Here is a 15,039-nt window from a genome sequence, read left to right on the forward strand (position 1 = left end):
GTCACTTGAATCAGCAGTTGTCTTGTGACAGCCAGAGCGACAGCACCAGCAGCAGCGAGTACTGTTTGTATAAAGCGTTTATTTTGCATTTTGTTTACGACCTTCCACTAAGGAAGGGGTTCTATTTGTGTTTATCTGCTCTGCATAGTAACTAACAGTTCTTGATAAAACTTTACGTAGTTTTCGTGTTAGATTTCTTAGTGTTTTCTTGATCGTTTAGAACAGAAAGCGCCCTAAAACCGTCTTTTGTTTGTTTCGCGGCCGTTAGCCACTAGTCACCTGAATCAGCAGTTGTCTTGTGACAGCCAGAGCGACAGCAGCAGCGAGTACTGTTTGTATAAGGCGTTTATTTTGCATTTTGTTTACGACCTTCCACTAAGGAAGGGGTTCTATTTGTGTTTATCTGCTCTGCATAGTAACTAACAGTTCTTGATAAAACTTTACGTAGTTTTCGTGTTAGATTTCTTAGTGTTTTCTTGATCGTTTAGAACAGAAAGCGCCCTAAAACCGTCTTTTGTTTGTTTCGCGGCCGTTAGCCACTAGTCACCTGAATCAGCAGTTGTCTTGTGACAGCCAGAGCGACAGCAGCAGCGAGTACTGTTTGTATAAAGCGTTTATTTTGCATTTTGTTTACGACCTTCCACTAAGGAAGGGGTTCTATTTGTGTTTATCTGCTCTGCATAGTAACTAACAGTTCTTGATAAAACTTTACGTAGTTTTCGTGTTAGATTTCTTAGTGTTTTCTTGATCGTTTAGAACAGAAAGCGCCCTAAAACCGTCTTTTGTTTGTTTCGCGGCCGTTAGCCACTAGTCACCTGAATCAGCAGTTGTCTTGTGACAGCCAGAGCGACAGCAGCAGCGAGTACTGTTTGTATAAGGCGTTTATTTTGCATTTTGTTTACGACCTTCCACTAAGGAAGGGGTTCTATTTGTGTTTATCTGCTCTGCATAGTAACTAACAGTTCTTGATAAAACTTTACGTAGTTTTCGTGTTAGATTTCTTAGTGTTTTCTTGATCGTTTAGAACAGAAAGCGCCCTAAAACCGTCTTTTGTTTGTTTCGCGGCCGTTAGCCACTAGTCACCTGAATCAGCAGTTGTCTTGTGACAGCCAGAGCGACAGCAGCAGCGAGTACTGTTTGTATAAGGCGTTTATTTTGCATTTTGTTTACGACCTTCCACTAAGGAAGGGGTTCTATTTGTGTTTATCTGCTCTGCATAGTAACTAACAGTTCTTGATAAAACTTTACGTAGTTTTCGTGTTAGATTTCTTAGTGTTTTCTTGATCGTTTAGAACAGAAAGCGCCCTAAAACCGTCTTTTGTTTGTTTCGCGGCCGTTAGCCACTAGTCACTTGAATCAGCAGTTGTCTTGTGACAGCCAGAGCGACAGCACCAGCAGCAGCGAGTACTGTTTGTATAAAGCGTTTTTGTACTTATTTGCTGCGCTTAGCTTTTAAATAGTTTTTCTGGGAAAACCTAGCGTAGTTTTCGCGTCTAGTATTTCAGTGAGTGTTTCTTGATTATCAGAGTAGCTCATCAGAAGATTATCTTGGGAATTTGTCACCGTATAGAGTAGGGTAAACATAGTCATGTGTAGGGGCTGTGGTTGTTGTGAGCGGACGCAAGGAGAATTGGCCACTCTTCGGGGGCAGGTGGAGGCTTTGTCTGTTAGGCTCATCGAGCTCGAGGCGCAGGCGTCGGCTCGTAGTGGCGTTGGGGCAACTGTGGTGAGACCTATGCCTACTTCAGTGGCCTTGGAATCACATGGAACCCCTGATGTCGCTGCGTCTTCCGGCAGTGAGCATCTTACCGGTCAGCCATCACTCCAGGGTGAATGGCAGACAGTGGTGGGCTCGCGCGTGCCTGGCCGAAAGGCGAAGGTGGGATCTGGCCGCGTGGCAGCTGCCTTACCCCTTTCCAACAGGTACGGGGTGCTTCCTAGTGGTGATGACATCGTTTCCGAGCCACCACAGGGTGCCTCGCCTGTTGGGCCAGTGGCCGATTCTCCGGCAAGGTCCCGACAGTCACAGAGGGCGGGCCTATTAGTTATAGGGAGCTCCAACGTTAGGCGGGTTATGGAGCCCCTCAGGAAAATAGCGGGTAGGTCGGGGAAGAATGCCAGTGTGCACTCGGTGTGCTTGCCGGGGGGTCTCGTCCGTAATGTGGAGGAGGCCCTTCCGGCAGCTATTGAACGCACTGGGTGTGACCGGCTGCAGATAGTAGCACATGTCGGAACGAATGACGCCTGCCGCTTGGGTTCTGAGGCCATCCTTGGTTCCTTCCGGCGGCTGGCTGATTTGGTGAAGACAACCAGCATCGCACGCGGAGTGCAAGCTGAGCTTAATATCTGCAGCATAGTGCCCAGAGTCGATCGCGGTCCTCTGGTTTGGAGCCGTGTGGAGGGTCTAAACCAGAGGCTCAGACGACTCTGCGACTATAATGGTTGCAAATTCATCGACCTCCGTTATTGGGTGGAGAACTGTAGGGCCCCCCTAGACAGGTCAGGCGTGCACTACACACCGGAAGCAGCTACTAGGGTAGCAGAGTACGTGTGGCGTGCACACGGGGGTTTTTTAGGTTAGAGGGACCCCCCCTTGGGCGAAACGATAAAATACCTGACGGCTTACCAGAGAGGACATTATCATCGTTGATAAAGAATGTCCGTCCTCAGAGACCAAAAACAGGAAAAGTTAACGTAATATTGGTAAACTGCAGGAGTATCCAGGGCAAGGTTCCTGAATTAGTATCTCTTATTGAAGGAAATAGTGCGCATATAGTATTAGGAACGGAAAGTTGGTTAAAACCGGAAGTGAACAGTAACGAAATCCTAGACACAGAATGGAATATATACCGCAAGGATAGGATAAACGCCAATGGTGGAGGAGTATTTATAGCAGTAAAGAATTCAATAATATCCAGTGAAGTTATTAGCGAATGCGAATGTGAAATAATCTGGGTTAAGTTAAGTATCAAAGGTGGGTCAGATATGATAGTCGGATGCTTCTATAGACCACCTGCATCAGCAACCGTAGTAGTTGAGCGCCTCAGAGAGAACCTGCAGAACGTCGTGAAGAAGTTTCGTGATCATACTATTGTAATAGGGGGAGACTTCAATCTACCAGGTATAGAATGGGATAGTCACACAATCAGAACTGGAGCCAGGGACAGAGACTCTTGTGACATTATCCTGACTGCCTTGTCCGAGAATTACTTCGAGCAGATAGTTAGAGAACCAACTCGTGAAGCTAACGTTTTAGACCTCATAGCAACAAATAGACCGGAACTTTTCGACTCCGTGAATGTAGAAGAGGGTATCAGTGATCATAAGTCAGTGGTTGCATCAATGACTACAAGTGTAATAAGAAATGCCAAGAAAGGAAGGAAAATATATTTGCTTAACAAGAGTGATAGGGCACAAATCGCAGAATATCTGAGTGACCACCATCAAACGTTCATTTCTGAGGAAGAGGATGTGGAACAAAAATGGAAAAAATTCAGAAACATCGTCCAGTACGCCTTAGATAAGTTCGTACCGACTAAGGTCCAAAGCGAGGGGAAAGATCCACCGTGGTGTAACAATCATGTACGAAAGGTACTACGGAAACAAAGAAAGCTTCATCATAGGTTTAAGAGTAGTCGAATCATAGCTGATAAGGAAAAGCTGAACGAAGCGAAAAAGAGCGTAAAGAGAGCAATGAGAGAAGCATTCAACGAATTCGAACATAAAACATTGGCAAACAATCTAAACAAGAACCCTAAAAAGTTTTGGTCATATGTAAAATCGGTAAGCGGATCTAAATCCCCTATTCAGTCACTCGTTGACCACGATGGAACCGAAACAGAGGACGACCGAAGAAAGGCAGAAATACTGAATTCAGTGTTCCGAAACTGTTTCACTGCGGAAAATCGTAACACGGTCCCTGACTTCAGCCGTCGCACGGACGCCAAAATGGAAAATATTGAAATAAACGATATCGGAATTGAAAAACAACTGCTATCACTTAGTAGCGGAAAAGCATCCGGACCAGACGAGATACCCTTAAGATTCTACAGTGATTATGCTAAAGAACTTGCCCCCTTTCTATCAGCAATTTATCGTAGATCGCTGGAAGAACGTAAAGTACCTAGCGACTGGAAGAAAGCGCAGGTCGTTCCCATTTTCAAGAAGGGTCATAAATCAGATGCGAATAATTACAGGCCTATTTCGCTTACGTCAATCTGTTGCAGAATAATGGAACATGTTTTGTGTTCTCGTATTATGACGTTCTTAGATAATACAAATCTCCTTCATCATAACCAACATGGATTCCGCAAACAGAGATCATGTGAAACTCAGCTCGCCCTATTTGCCCAAGAAATTCACAGTGCCGTAGACACTGGCGAGCAGATTGATGCCGTATTCCTGGACTTCAGGAAGGCATTTGATACGGTTCCGCACTTACGTTTAGTGAAAAAAATACGAGCTTACGGAATATCGGACCAGGTTTGTGATTGGATTCAGGATTTCCTAGAAGAAAGAACACAACATGTCATTCTTAACGGTTCAAAATCTGCAGATGTAGAGGTAATTTCGGGAGTACCGCAGGGAAGCGTGATAGGACCTTTATTGTTTACAATATACATAAATGACTTAGTTGACAACATCGGTAGCTCCGTGAGGCTATTTGCAGATGACACGGTTGTCTACAAGAAAGTAGCAACATCAGAAGACTCGTACGTACTCCAGGAGGACCTGCAGAGGATTAATGCATGGTGCGACAGCTGGCAGCTTTCCCTAAACGTAGATAAATGTAATATAATGCGCATACATAGGGGCAGAAATCCATTCCAGTACGATTATGCCATAGGTGGTAAATCATTGGAAGCGGTAACGACCGTAAAATACTTAGGAGTTACTATCCGGAGCGATCTGAAGTGGAATGATCACATAAAACAAATAGTGGGAAAAGCAGGCGCCAGGTTGAGATTCATAGGAAGAATTCTAAGAAAATGTGACTCATCGACGAAAGAAGTAGCTTACAAAACGCTTGTTCGTCCGATTCTTGAGTATTGCTCATCAGTATGGGACCCTTACCAGGTTGGATTAATAGAAGAGATAGACATGATCCAGCGAAAAGCAGCGCGATTCGTCATGGGGACATTTAGTCAGCGCGAGAGCGTTACGGAGATGCTGAACAAGCTCCAGTGGCGGACACTTCAAGAAAGGCGTTACGCAATACGGAGAGGTTTATTATCGAAATTACGAGAGAGCACATTCCGGGAAGAGATGGGCAACATATTACTACCGCCCACATATATCTCGCGTAATGATCACAACGAAAAGATCCGAGAAATTAGAGCAAATACGGAGACTTACAAGCAGTCGTTCTTTCCACGCACAATTCGTGAATGGAACAGGGAAGGGGGGATCAGATAGTGGTACAATAAGTACCCTCCGCCACACACCGTAAGGTGGCTCGCGGAGTATAGATGTAGATGTAGATGTAGAACGTGTGGACAATATTCATTCAATTATGTAATTATTTCTTAAAAAGATGATAATTATGTAAAACAGGGACAATATTTGTCTCACATTCTTTGTTAATCTATGTCATTCTTTTCTTCTGTTTTGTACATTTTGTCGTCTTCTTCTGATGTACATCGCCGACGCAAGACGCGAATCGATCTGAGGTCTGTTAAATGAAAAAAAATATTTGGTCGTAGTGGTTCTTTCTGCTTCCCCCCATGAACCATGGACCTTGCCGTTGGTGGGGAGGCTTGCGTGCCTCAGCGATACAGATGGCCGTACCGTAGGTGCAACCACAACGGAGGGGTATCTGTTGAGAGGCCAGACAAACGTGTGGTTCCTGAAGAGGGGCAGCAGCCTTTTCGTTAGTTGCAGGGGCAACAGTCTGGCTGATTGACTGATCTGGCCTTGTAACACTAACCAAAACGGTCTTGCTGTGCTGGTACTGCGAACGACTGAAAGCAAGGGGAAACTACAGCCGTAATTTTTCCCGAGGGCATGCAGCTTCACTGTATGGCTAAATGATGATGGCGTCATCTTGGGTAAAATATTCCGGAGGTAAAATAGTCCCCCATTCGGATCTCCGGGCGGGGACTACTCAAGAGGACGTCGTTATCGGGAGAAAGAAAACTGGCGTTCTGCGTATCGGAGCGTGGAATGTCAGATCGGGTAGGTAGGTTAGAAAATTTAAAAAGGGAAATGGATAGGTTAAAGTTAGATATAGTGGGAATTAGTGAAGTTCGGTGGGAGGAGGAACAAGACTTTTGGTCAGGCGAATACAGGGTTATAAATACACAATCAAATACGGGTAATGCAGAAGTAGGTTTAATAATGAATAAAAAGATAGGACAGCGGGTAAGCTACTACAAACCGCATAGTGAACGCATTATTGTGGCCAAAATAGCCACGAAGCCCACACCTACTACAGTAGTACAAGTTTATATGCCAACTAGCTCTGCAGATGATGAAGATATTGATGAAATGTATGATGAAATAAAAGAAATTATTCAGGTAGTGAAGGGAGACGAAAATTTAATAGTCATGGGTGACTGGAATTCGAGAGTAGGAAAAGGGAGAGAAGGAAACATAGTAAGTGAATATGGATTGGGGGAAAGAAATGAAAGAGGAAGCCGTCTGGTAGAATTTTGCACAGAGCATAACTTAATCATAGCTAACACTTGGTTCAAGAACCATAAAGGAAAGTTGTACACCTGGAAGAATCCTGGAAATACTAGAAGGTATCAGATAGATTATATAATGGTAAGACCGAGATTTAGGAACCAGGTATTAAATTGTAAGACATTTCCAGGGGCAGATGTGGACTCTGACCACAATCTATTGGTTATGAACTGTAAATTAAAACTGAAGAAACTGCAAAAAGGTGGGACTTTAAGGAGATGGGACCTGGACAAACTGATTAAACCAGAGATTGTACAGTGTTTCACGGAGAGCATAAGGGAACAAGTGTCACAAATGGGGGAAAGAAATACAGTAGAAGAAGAATGGATAGCTCTGAGGGATGAAGTAGTGAAGGCAGCAGAGGATCAAGTAGGTAAAAAGACGAGGGCTAATAGAAATCCTTGGGTAACAGAAGAAATATTGAATTTAATTGATGAAAGGAGAAAAAATAAAAATGCAGTAAATGAAGCAGGCAAAAAGGAATACAAACGTCTCAAAAATGAGAGCGGCAGGAAGTGCAAAATGGCTAAGCAGGGATGGCTAGAGGACAAATGTAAGGATGTAGAGGCTTATCTCACTGGGGGTAAGATAGATACTGCCCACAGGAAAATTAAAGAGACCTTTGGAGAAAAGAGAACCACTTGTATGAATATCAAGAGCTCAGATGGAAAACCAGTTCTAAGTAAAGAAGGGAAAGCAGAAAGGTGGAAGGAGTATATAGAGGGTCTATACAAGGGCGATGTACTTGAGGACAACATTTTGGAAATGGAAGAGGATGTAGATGAAGATGAAATGGGAGATACGATACTGCGTGAAGAGTTTGACAGAGGACTGAAAGACCTTAGTCGAAACAAGGCCCCGGGAGTAGACAACATTCCATTGGAACTACTGACGGCCTTTGGAGAGCCAGTCCTGACAAAACTCTACCATCTGGTGGGCAAGATGTATGAAACAGGCGAAATACCCTCAGACTTCAAGAAGAATATAATAATTCCAATATCAAAGAAAGCAGGTGTTGACAGATGTGAAAATTACTGAACTATCAGTTTAATAAGTCACAGCTGCAAAATACTAACACGAATTCTTTACAGACGAATGGAAAAACTAGTAGAAGCCAACCTCGGGGAAGATCAGTTTGGATTCCGTAGAAACACTGGAACACGTGAGGCAATACTGACCTTACGACTTATCTTAGAAGAAAGATTAAGGAAAGGCAAACCTACATTTCTAGCATTTGTAGACTTAGAGAAAGCTTTTGACAATGTTAACTGGAATACTCTCTTTCAAATTCTAAAGGTGGCAGGGGTAAAATACAAGGAGCGAAAGGCTATTTACAATTTGTACAGAAACTAGATGGCAGTTATAAGAGTCGAGGGACATGGAAGGGAAGCAGCGGTTGGCAAGGGAGTAAGACAGGGTTGTAGCCTCTCCCCGATGTTGTTCAATCTGTATATTAAGCAAGCAGTAAAGGAAACAAAAGAAAAATTGGGAGTAGGTATTAAAATCCATGGAGAAGAAATAAAAACTTTGAGGTTCACCGATGCCATTGTAATTCTGCCAGAGACAGCAAAGGACTTGGAAGAGCAGTTGAATGGAGTGGACAGTGTCTTGAAAGGAGGATATAAGATGAACATCAACAAAAGCAAAACGAGGATAATTGAATGTAGTCGAATTAAGTCGGGTGATGCCGAGGGAATTACATTAGGAAATGAGACACTTAAAGTAGTAAAGGAGTTTTGCTATTTGGGGAGCAAACTAACTGATGATGGTCGAAGTAGTGAGGATATCAAATGTAGACTGGCAATGGCAAGGAAAGCGTTTCTGAAGAAGAGAAATTTGTTAACATCGAGTATAGATTTAAGTGTCAGGAAGTCATTTCTGAAAGTATTTGTAAGGAGTGTAGCCATGCATGGAAGTGAAACATGGACGATAAGTAGTTTGGACAAGAAGAGAATAGAAGCTTTCGAAATGTGGTGCTACAGAAGAATGCTGAAGATTAGATGGGTAGATCACATAACTAATGATGAAGTATTGAATAGAACTGGGGAGAAGAGGAGTTTGTGGCACAACTTGACAAGAAGAAGGGATCGGTTGGTAGGACATGTTCTGAGGCATCAAGGGATCACCAATTTAGTATTGGAGGGCAGCGTGGAGGGTAAAAATCGTAGAGGGAGACCAAGAGATGAATACACTAAGCAGATTCAGAAGGATGTAGGTTGCAGTAGGTACTGGGAGATGAAGCTTGCACAGGATAGAGTAGCATGGAGAGCTGCATCAAACCAGTCTCAGGACTGAGGACCACAACAACAACATGTTCATTTTCTGGTAAAACAAACAGAGCCAAATGCGTTAAAACTATTTATGATTAATTATTGAAAATTCACTTCCTGTTTTAATTATAATTTTGTATTAATTGTTTTTCATAGCTGCAAGAAGCGCAGCAATTGTTAGTTGCGATTATATAGCAACTTCGTCTGTACTTCTAGTTGAAAATAGAATGGGTTTGTGTTAAACTAATTTTCAAAACAATTTAATAATTTTTTTATGGGTAGCGTCAATTTAAACGATTTAAATGATTTACTGGGAAAATGAAAATCTTAATTAAAAAAGAAATCCTCTATCTTTTGTTAGCCGCCATCTTAACTTATATCGCAGCGGCAAATTTAAATTACTTGAAACTGCAAACTTTCAATATTCCGATGTGTAAGAAATAAATGTGCACCAGTGGTACTAAACTCTATTTATAAAAGAAAAAAATTAATCGAATCAGACTGAATTTTTTAAGAACAGTGCTGATGGTATTTATTGTTGAACAGGATTTCATTGCTGATGTATGTGGCCAAAATTAAACTACGCACGAATCACGGAGAAAAATATTTCTGGTAGCATATGTCAGTGTTGTGTGCGGGTGGTATTCTGTTGTTCCCTTTCATGATCAATTTGCTAAGAATAATTAAATCCATCAAAGACATAAAAAATTATAAAATCTCTGATGTACGATCTGTAATTTTAGTGATATGAACAAAGCTTACAGTCAACATTATTACACTACGTCAGGTGGAATTCTTGTGCAATTTGAACAAAATAATTATCCGGGAGAAGTTGTAGTTTGAATAATGCATTATACATGTGTATAATATTGTCAGTACAATATGAAATCAATGCAACTGCTAAAAAAAAACAGAGTGAATTCAAACCGCAGAATACCATAGAGTATCGTATAATCCATATTCATTGCACTTGTCGATGTTGAAGATACACGAAAACCGCCACACTGGCGCCCGAACGGAGGACCACCAATGCACGTTTGTTTATTTCAATGAAATAATAACACAAAAAAATAAGTTGTTGCTACAACACGTGAGGCACATTCAACACCAGCAGCTATAAGTAGTACAGGTCCAAAAACCGGCTGCGACAGAGTTACTGATTCTCTACACAGATCTAATATAGTCTATATATATAGTCTCGTTGTGTTATATTGTGTATAAAATGGTTAGGCCCAGGAAACTGGTTAAACTTAGCGAGGATACGGAGGCAGAAATGATATCAGATCCTCCTGTAGAACCATTTGTTCACACTGCTACTCAGTCATTAGAGAATTTAATTACCGATGACAATTTTGTAGATGATGTTCCGACAGGTAGTGAGACTGAAGAGCTGCCGAAGCAATCTGGCACTCCACCAGTCAGTCAGTTAGAAAATAGAGACACTATTTGTACCGACCCAGGGGCACAAGTGCACAACGCACAAGTTATGCCGTTGCAGGATATGTTAACAGCATTGTTCGAAAAATTTACTATCCGGCAGAGGGAAGAAAGGGCTAGAGAGAGACAGGAACAAGAAATTAAAGACCAAGAAAGGGAAAGGAAATTAGTTGAAAATATCAACAGCATATTTCTTAAAAGAGATGAGGAAATTGTCCACCAGATCAATCAAACTTTAAACGAGCGGGATAGTGCAATTACTAATCATGTGAAACAAGAGATCGATGCAGTGAAATCCACGATCGAACCGTTAGTGAAAATTCCAGTTCAGGTTAGTAGCCTTCAAACTGATGTCGATAAACTTGAAAACAGATTCAAAGCTCTAGCCACAGCTGTCGAAACATTGCAGGAAGATATTCCTTCCGATATTCATAGGCAAGTCAAAACCGAGATAGCCAGAGCGTGGTATCCTGAAAACCGTAACCCACAAAGTCTGTCAGTATGCTGCAATAACAACAGTGATGCTGACAGGCAAACGTACACAGAACCTTCTACACCGAACCTTGTTGTACTGCAAAGAAAACCAGACTTCGGTAATCAAATGATTTTGCCGCAGCAGTGCGTGACAACAAGAAACAATCATGATAACGAAACAGAGTGTACTTGTAAAAAGGTAAATGCAACACCTGCAAATGATAGCAGTTCAATGCAACTAACAACTCTGATGCTTGAAGAGAGTCTCATCAAGCATCGGCAATTCCAGATCTTCAATGAAGAAAGCAAAAGAAACGTACACTCTGTTGTATTTATCCGTAATTTCAAAAGTGTTCTAGTATCATATATCTCTGGTGATGCGTCATTATGGGCATTAAATGCCGCAGACACTTGTAAAACCTTTCTTGACTTTGAAAAGGCGTTTTTAGATCAATTTTGGTCGGCGTCTATTCAAGAGCGACTTCGTAATATAGTATACGATGCCGAAGTCTATAATCCGAAATCAGGTTCATTAAGGAAGTATTTTGAAAAATATGTTACCATGACCAGATACTGGGATGAGCCAGTTACCACTAGAGATTTGTTACGAGTACTAAAAGCCAGACTACCAATCCACATTAGAGAGAAACTGTTCAATGCTACAGACACCGATTTAAAAGAATTTCTGTCTGTAATCGATTCCTTGGATCTTGTACAGGAGGACGCCAGAAAAACTTCTGATGTCACCAGCAATACAAACAGTCCGAACGGAAAGAATTCATGGAATTCAAACAAGGTAAATAGGGGCGAATCTAGTCCTAAACAAAATAAAAATAAATCTTATGGAAACAGCAATTACAACAATAACAGTAGTAGAAACCAATACAACCAAGATTGTGGTTACAACGATAGTAATAACAAGGATTATAGGAAAGCCGAAGAATACCAATAGCCGAATGGTAATCAAGGCAGCATCACAATCAGAATTCAAATTTTCATAGGGACATTAATAACCGAAAAAGACGGAATGACCACAGACCAAACAGTCCATACAAAGATAAGCCAAAGAATATACGCGGAGATAACGTGTATTGGCGGCAACCAGGACCAAGCCATTGGCAACCGTCGCAAGGTTCTTTTAATACAGGCCAGCCGGTAAACTATGTCCAAGCTATTCCGATGTCAAACAGCCAATATCCACCGTGGTGGGATACAAGCAGGCCACATCCAACTACAACAGAAAATTCACAAAATGTGAAAATAATAGAGTTACCTTCTGATACCAAACAAATTTCACAGAAGCCGACAAAGTAATTGCGGTCCCTGTAGGCCTTCGCCAGGCGACCAAGGGCAACAAGGAAGGCAACAGGTCGAAGAAGCACAATATAAACATGATTCGATATCAGGATGGAAATAAATTAGAAGATGAGCTATATCAAGAACCTGTCATTTCTGATAAGATAGAAAAGGAAATAATTCAAGCAAGTGTCAACGGGAGTATAAATGGGATAACAACTACAATTGTGCTCGATACAGGTGCAAATGTATCCGTAATGAATATGCAATTTTTCAAGAAGGTTTCACAACTAGGGAAATTACCGATCTTACCCGTCGAAAACTGCAAGGCTATTGGAGCATTGGGAAATAAGACACAAACCATAAAATTCCAGACACAGGCGGAAGTTACCTTAGGAAATGATCGCACGACATCCACGTTCCTATTGATAGATAACTTATCTGTACCAGTGGTACTTGGACTTGAGTTCCTTCGGGAAAAGGAAGTTATAATCAATCTTGCCCGGGGGACGTGTGATCTTAATCACCAACAGCGACCGATAACTTTGATGTTGAATCGGGAGTTCGGTGCAAACCTTCCATTAATGCAAAAGGTACACCTTTCTGTCAGTAAACAGAAAATGTTAATGTTGAATCAAGAGCACCCGCAGATACGTAGTCAAAACCGAAATAACGATGTACCCAGCGATGCGAATGACATCGTGGCAACAATACAAGAAAAAATAAAGGAGAAAACTTGCCTTAATACTTCTGAGGCAAAGCAATTGACCGAATTATTGCCTGAATATCACTAAGTATTCGTTGAACAACCTGGTATCATAAAAGATTATCAGTATAAAATGAATGTATTTCCGCTAAAGTCCAACTGTAGAGCAGCTTACTCGGTACCCTGGACGAAGAGGAAGGGGCTATATTGCCATAAAGACATGAAAAAATATTTGCAATAAAATGTCTGTATTTAGAAAGGACTAATAAGAGGTGCTAATGTGCCGAACATTAATAAATGTGATGTTTAGTTTTAGTAATGCAATGATATTATATGTTTGTTAGTTTGTAGATTTACACGTCAAGTGTCACAATATAATATTATTGAATTATTTGTGGAAGGAGTAAAGAACCTCCATGATAAACACATTTTAATAAAAGAAATCAGTATCTTCATGAAAGTTCACTTAAATATTATTGTATTAGATGTAATAAATTTTATTATCTTTTTTGTAGCGTACATATCAATGAAATGCATAAAATGTTTTAAATGAGCTTCAGTCATATAGTCCCATACATGCAACGAGTGTTGGTCATGTGTGAGCTGTGGGATCCTGTCAGCCACCTCTCGAATAGTATCTGACTGTGTACTAATTAATGTACACATTTCAATATGAAGTCATATAAAATGACTTATCAGGGAGATTCCGGTTAAAAGAAGTCAAACATGGATCTCTATCCCAAGAAATGATAATATATATATATTTGCCATGAACATGGAAATGTACTGTTATCTCGGTTGTTCGAGAATGATCTAATGATCACAACAATGTAGCAGATTCCTAAAGTTTTATACTGTATAATGTTTACGTAACTGGATAAAATTTTGATCTTGTTATTCAGTCATTGTAATGCGAAAATATGTGCAAATGTACCAGACCTCTTTTCATGAAAGATGTCGTTCGCATATAGACTGTGTGTAAGTACTATGGACATGTACTCACAGCAGTCAGAAACTTGATCTGCACAAAAAAACTGCACAAAAGTCTAGTGGACACTGATTTATTTAGCGAAAAATGTGAATAGTGATAAACTGTGATCAAGAAACCTTAAGAACACTCATGTAGTGTCGAAGGTAACAGCAACGCTATGGACGTTAAGTTCTGTCGCCAATATTAGCAGTTAAAAGGAACTCGTCACCTCTAATAATTCGATTCGGAGCGTCTTTGCGGGTAAAATATTATGTGACTAACTGTAGAGCCAGCCGCGCCGCACAAAAACAATGCAACGTTGCCTTCGCAGCGCGTCGCGAGAGAGAAAGTGAATCACATTCTCCGAGTATACACAAAGCACGCTACGGACGCGTGTGTGATTAACAGTGCCGTGATTGAAAAGTGCATATTGTGATGAATTCCTAAATGAATCACTACATTGTATTGAACAGTGTCAAGATACAGGACAAAATTAATTCCTTCTGTGTGGTAAGAGTGTTTATCTTGTCACTGACACATGTATTTTGACATTTCATGTACTCGTCTTGAACTGAATGACGAGGCACAAGAGAATCCAGAGCTGCTGCAGGGGTAGTTCCGGCCGGCAGTAGATTTCAATCACGACGCAGCCGACGGCAGTTGACGCTACGCCGACGCTGCCAGGGGCGGCCCGGTGGCAGTCACTACCTGACTGCGTTCCGACGGGTCGACGTGGAAGAAATTTTTGTCTTACACAAGAAATATATTAAAACTCTTAAAAAAATCATAAAACTTCAATGTATTTCGCACATACGGCAGAAACATAAATTCGTGTTCCAGTTTGTACAATCTCAACTATGTCAAACCTGACTGTAAATAGTAGGTGAATGTATTGTCTTGAAGCCCCTTGGACGGTTTCATCCCGGTTTTCAGATTCCAGCTAACACGAATGGGGGAGGGGGGGAGGAATAAGATAATCCGGGAAGTATCCGAAGCAATTTCCGAGGCAATACAGTCACGGAGTTTTTTTTTTTTTATTGCTCAATTCAAATACAATTTTCTGTGACAAGTTATATTGAAGTCGAATATTGGAACATTAAAAACAATGAATCTTCGTGGATTATGTGGACTGATAAAAAAAAGGGTGATGAGAAATAAGCATAGTGAATAAACTATTTTTTTTATAAGCCCAAGAGGCAATA

The sequence above is a fragment of the Schistocerca serialis genome, chromosome 7 (genome assembly GCF_023864345.2).
Source record: "Schistocerca serialis cubense isolate TAMUIC-IGC-003099 chromosome 7, iqSchSeri2.2, whole genome shotgun sequence".
Taxonomy (NCBI): Eukaryota; Metazoa; Arthropoda; class Insecta; order Orthoptera; family Acrididae; genus Schistocerca; species Schistocerca serialis.